Source organism: Gavia stellata, chromosome 5 (assembly GCF_030936135.1).
Source record: "Gavia stellata isolate bGavSte3 chromosome 5, bGavSte3.hap2, whole genome shotgun sequence".
Lineage (NCBI taxonomy): Eukaryota > Metazoa > Chordata > Aves > Gaviiformes > Gaviidae > Gavia > Gavia stellata.
The window spans coordinates 10,651,404-10,657,682 of NC_082598.1; positions in this window are offsets into that span (position 1 = coordinate 10,651,404).

Sequence of the window (6,279 nt, forward strand, 5' to 3'; positions counted from 1 at the left end):
AGTACAATAAGATAACAAACTCTATTACAGGAGCATCCCAAATAAAACACAGACCTAAGGAGCATTTAAAGTTTGTTAACATGTGAGTAATGCTAATACAACTTTCCCAAATGTTTTCAATAGTAAAATAGATAAGAAAGGGCACTCTTGTTTTTAATATGTGCATTCAAGTAACTAAAAGATTATTTATGCCTTCAGTGTATACTAGAAATGACTAAAGCAATAACAATTTAAAAAAATATGGTAGACTTCCTAACTATTGCAGGAATGCTGTCTTCAAGATAAATCCTGGAGAACAAAAGCAACTCAAGAAACACCACAACAAAATTTTGAAATCTGAAGTTTTTTTTTCTTTCTCTGAATGACAGCCACTGATCGACTATATGAGTTGAGTCATCAAATGATTAAGGCAGCATTTTAGTTTGTCAGAAATAACAGAACTATCAGCTTCCTTTGATAATACTCCAGAACTGTCTTAAAGACCTAAACAAGGATGCAGGCCGTATCACGTTCAGTATTTAACAAATAAAGAAGTCAGGTATCCTGAAAAAAAAAGAAGTCAGTTTCAACAGATATCAAAACCAAGGAGTAATATACAAATGATGAAACTGCAAACTTGCACTATAATGTTTTACATGTCTGATCTCGGACATAAACCAATCAAATTTGCAGTCCCTTCTACTGGAAAAATCCCTAAATGTTTGTTGCACTAGAAGAGCAATAAAGGAGACAGAATTTCACCCAGCAAAGTCAATCAATACAAAATATCCATTGACTTTGATGAGTCAGGATTGAAAACACTGAGCAATTCTTTAATATAAATTCTATTCCAGCCAAGACATACTGTATTAAGTACAAAAGGCACTTGTGCACGTAACATCACATTACACTAATTGAAGATCATAACACTTCGTTATGCTCAGCAATAAATATTATTGTGACATTTCTTTATCTGTGGGTTCAGTTTACTAGCACTGAAGCATTATTAAAGTTCAAACACCATGAGGTAAACATGGACGGAGACCACCTGCAATCCATTTATTAAACTTTTGGTGTAATGTTCTTAAATCTCCTAGTGAACAGAGCAGTTTGGTTATGTACAGGATCCTTTTACTTAAAATGGTAAGTCATCACCACTATGAATATTTAGCGTTATTTCTTTACCCAAATGATGTAAGAGCACCCGGAGCCAAAACAACCATTCCTTTAGATAAGTCCTCCCTGGCCCTAGGTCTATCCAGCCAACAGTTGAAGGATAGGTTCATTGTGGCAGATTCTATCTTGTTTTTCCTCACAGTTCGTTTATTCATCCACTGAATTATATGACCAAGCTGAACTTTATTGCAGGGTTATTTACACAGGGTAACATCCTTTACACCTTACCCTTACTGCCATTTCAGCTAGTGTGAGGCTTGAACCTGTTGATGCTTAGAATAACCTTTCATCCCGCTCCACTTTTGGCTACGTGGTTGCAATTTCCCTTACGCAATATCCCAAGGTACTACATGTTTCTGCCTTTGTGCTCCATCAGTTTTGTTGTTCAAACCTCTCCACGTTTTTTGCTAGGCAGGAAACCACCAAACATTTTATAGGTCCTGGCATCCCGTCAGCAAAACCACACCACTTCACCTCTACCATGACATTAGATTTCTGTGAGACATGTTTGAAGTGGGGGTTGTTTAGGGAAGTCATTTCTCTGGACACTCGTGTTGCTGACGCTCGTTCGGCTCTGCCTCACTCTCCCCCGCCATCCCCCTCTGTGTCTCACCGCTTCTGCCTTCGCCCTCCAGCCGGCAGGGCCGGGGCTCGATGCGGCGCTTCTCAGGAAGGGATCGGCAGCAAAGCTGGCCCTACCCTAACGCAGGAACAGAGATTTGTCATCAGCCAGTAGGAAGAACTTCATCCTTCTGGTGTTTTCTTACCACCCCTTCCCCCCCTCTGAACCCGGCTTCACCTTGCTAAGCCCTGGGAAGGCTCCTCCGACTCCTTAACAAAGTCCTGATTCAGGTCAAGAGCAGGAGTTTCAGCCGGGGCCGGGGGCGATGGCAATTCCCCAGAGCAGCCAAAGCCCAGAGGACCGAGGGACCGCCGAGCGGGACAGGGACTGCCCTGGCGAGATCTGGTGTCCGCGGCGAGGACCCGCCGTCCCGCCCGCAAGGCACCCTCCGCCGCCGCCGCCGGGGCTGAGCCCCCGGGGACCCGCAGCCCCGCTGAGGCGCGCCGTGCCCGGCCCAGACCCGCTTCTCCGGCCGCCCGCCCTCCCACGCCGCCGGCGGAGCTTGCCCCGCTCCGGGCCACATACCGTTCCTCAGGGAGGCCGAGCCCGCAGGGTGCGCGGGCGGGTGCCCTCCGCCGGCCAAGAGCCCTCCCTTGGGGATGCTTCGGGCGGGCGGCGGCGGCTCCTCCCCGGCCCTCCGGCGGCCTTCCTCTTCCGGCCGGGGATGGAGCCGCTCCCGCGGCCCCGCGACCCAGGGCCGCCGAGTGAGGGGAGATGGCGGCGGCCCAGCGGGCTCCCCTCAGCGCGGCGGGAAGCCGCCGCTGCGCGGGAATGAGGGAGCGGCGGGGCAGGGCCCGGCGGCCGAGAGGGACGTAGAACCCAGCCTGAGGGAAGTGCCTTGTCAAGACAGCCTCGGTCCTCGTAAATGAACAGTTTAACTGGGCATCTCGTACCTCCAACGACAGCCGTTCCTTCTTGCGTTGAAGTTTTTTCTTGATGAAAACACACTTGTTCTTCCGTTAGTTGCTACATAGCCATGTCACATCAGCAGTTAGCTGTGGTTTTGATAAATGAAAATTTCCTGATATCTGACAAGCAAAAAAGGTAGTTGCAAAAGACGTAACCGTTCCTAAAACAAACTGCTCCCTTAAAACATCAAGTTTTTTGACACGGAGAACGTGAATAGATTTGATACTGATAGCACCGTTCAGCATTGTTCTCTTGTCCAGCCATGTCTGGTGTCCAAGTGGCCTAATTAAAATGTGAGTATATCGTTACAAGGGGACTAAGCACATGTATCTTCACAGTCTTAAATACAGAAGGATCTGCCACCCAAGGGTTTAAAGCCCATTAGTAAGGTGTTGACAGGACTTCTGATTCCCTTCAAGGTCATACAGTCCCGTCAGTGGTATGGATTTATAGTTATTAACACTTGGATGAGGACCTTTCACTCAGCAGTGACATCTCTGTCATGGATTCCCCAGCTGATTAGATTTGGAGGCGCTTATCTAAGCATAACATCAGGATTAATGTGCCAGTTAGGTCAAACAGTGAGCTACTACTCTCATGCTTACCTGAGCATTTTATGTACTCAGTGTGGTGGGAGAAAAGGAATTTGGTAAATATGGTACATACTCTAAAAACCGAATGATTACGCAAGTATAGCGGCTGACTTGGAGGCAAACTTCTGCTTTGAGGTGCTCCAGAGTAAGCATGAATAATCATTTAATGTCTGGAAAATATATGCAGATTATCTTCTTCTGACTCTGAATCATTGTATATAACTGACCAGGCACCATATGAATTCAGATGTGTTTAAAAAAAAAAAAATAAAAAGCCTGCTCTTCCTGTCGTTAAACCCACCAGCCTAAAGCTTTTGCAGATCACTGAGCCCAGTTATGTTACTGCAGTCAACCATGTCATACAATCCTGCATGTAAACACGGCGCTGTTTCGAGTACTAGATAGGTCATTGCCTACCCCTGTGCCAGTGGAAGGCCAGTCCAAAACTTACATTTATTAACGCTGATGTTTTTCTTATGTCAGTCTTACTTTTTTTTTTTTTTTCCCCAAATGACAGCTCTTCCACTCTGGCTTTTACTTCCCTGCTCTATTGCTAAAGAGCAATAGTATTAACACAAACATTATTATTTTAAAGGATTTAATGCCATACAGGGTCTTCATCTTGGTATTTTATACTCAGCCAGTGTTGAGACTGCATGGAGAATTTTAGTTACCCACTCCAGACCTATTTTATTGGAAAAAAACCAAAGACAAAACCCCCAAACCCTTACAAATAACCAGTCATTTTAACTATGCAAGGTGGCACAGCCAGTACATTTAGGAGTGAGAATGTACCTGTGTTTAGCTTAGGTGACAAACTCAGAGACAAAAGGAGCACATTTGTGGGAAGGTTTTGGCCCCCTGAATATGTAACACCTCACAGTCTCAGAGTCATAATAAAGCTGCCGAATGTTTTATGTCATAGCTTGTGTTTATCTTTTCCAAATGCCCAGAAGGCACATTAAGAGGAAAGCAGCCTCACCCATTCCTATGGCTAAACAGGCTGCAGTACTGGAGACCAGCCCCTGCCCAACAGAGCGCTCCATTCTTGCTTCAAAATAAACTGCACCTGCCGAGCGCAGAAGCAGCCTCAGCACCTTCATACAGGAGAAGCAAAAGTGATGGCTTACGCAGAATATGGTTACTCCACAGTAGATTGTTAACTTCTGCAAGGAGCAACTGAAAATATCAAAACTGCATACCAGCTTTCAACTGACAAACAAAAGACCAAACTAATGAGGAAAGTTTTCATGCTGTCATAAATAAGGTAATCTATGCAATTTCTAGCTGAACAGTTTTAGTCTCACCCTATTCTTTACAGTATTCATATTCAGGGTAGCTATTCTCTGGGACAGCTGATGTTGACAGATAAATTACCTTGAATAGTCAGCTGAACTAAAAGCAAAATGGCAATTTTCCTTTTTTGTGTCTCATGACTTGATTGTACTTACAGAATAGTTTCTTTTTTTTTGGCTAATAACAGATTTATAATTGGTAACAGATGTGTCAGAAGGCCTGTTATGACAATTCCTGGTTTAAGAGCAACACAGAGACAAGAGAGTAATTGGTGAATGTGATCATGTTCAAGAAACTCCAAGAAAGGGTTTGCTCTTAAGCTTGTTCAAGCCCTTTATAGTCCAAATGCCCAGACCTTCCTACCACCTTCTATGATGTAAGAGCACCACCACTGCCTAGCTACTATGGTGGCTAGGCAATGGCAAAACTATCCGACCATATTGATTATTAAGCTGAGGCAAGACCAGGTAGTCATGCTTTCCTAGTCATGTAAAATACTAGGTGTTAAGCATCACCATTAGTCCCAGGTTTTTAATATTAAATCTGACAATAGAATTTGTAAAAATGCATGCAGTGATTTTCATTATTTCAAACACAACTACTTGCAATCTGGCATTCCAAAACAGTCATGCAAGTTTATCAACTGAAGTTTCCCTGTCCTTTATCTTTTTCTCATTGGCATTGCAAGAGATCCTTTCTCGTTCTCTTGTCCCAAAAAAGTGCTTTCCACAAACACTACCATCCCATCTTACTTGTGTATTTCTTTCTTATCTCCCTTACTGAGGAATAACAAGCTGCAAGTGGTATCAAAAATCACTGCCCCAGAATCAAAGTGCAGCTGTCAGCTGCTCTGTGATTCTAATACCCTGCTGGGTAAATCCTCTGAAGCTACTTGCTGTTGGAAAAATAAAGTCAGATAAATAAACTGTGAAAAAGTATTATTGTTTATTTGTGCAAAGGAGAAATATACTGGGACTAAAACCCCAAACAGAAAGTGCTGGTTTATAGCATGAAATAGGAAGTTAGCTCCTTCCTCATTACTTCAGTCTTAAGTTCTTGGCTTGAACTATATAAAAAGTTTTGTTTTTAATGATAATATTTTTTTAAAGAAGAAAAAATCCATACTGTGCCAAATTAAAATAAAACAGGAGGTATACTAATCTTCTGAGATCCCTTTGACGTTTCAGAACATGGCTTTACTGATTTTGGAAAGGTTAACTGAAAATATGTTTTCAGAATTGTGAATGGATTTCAAACACAGAAATCTTACTAATTTTTATGTGACATGAGTACTTCCCCATATGTACTTAGTATCCAGCCTATTTTAACACTTAATAAAACTGGTTTTGCTAGCCAAAAAAGCTGATAATAATCACACATTACTTGCATTGCTACAGTTGCACTGAGATTCAATAAAAGCCGTTTTCTTCAAATAAATTGCTTTTCTCTTTTAAGAAACTTACATAGGTAAACCTGTAACAAGACTTACCTTACAAAGATAGTTTCCTCATTACAGTTTAAATGTAAAGCTTAAGTGTTTCAACTTATCCCCTCCTAGTTTCAGTCCTGCTTCCATTACAAGTCTCATTTGGAAAAACAAAACAAAAAACACCCACAAAAAAACAGAACAAAGAAAACATTCTAAGCCAGTCTGAAACAACCAGGCCTAACTATTAAATCAGATTTACTGCTAGTGTTCAAGTC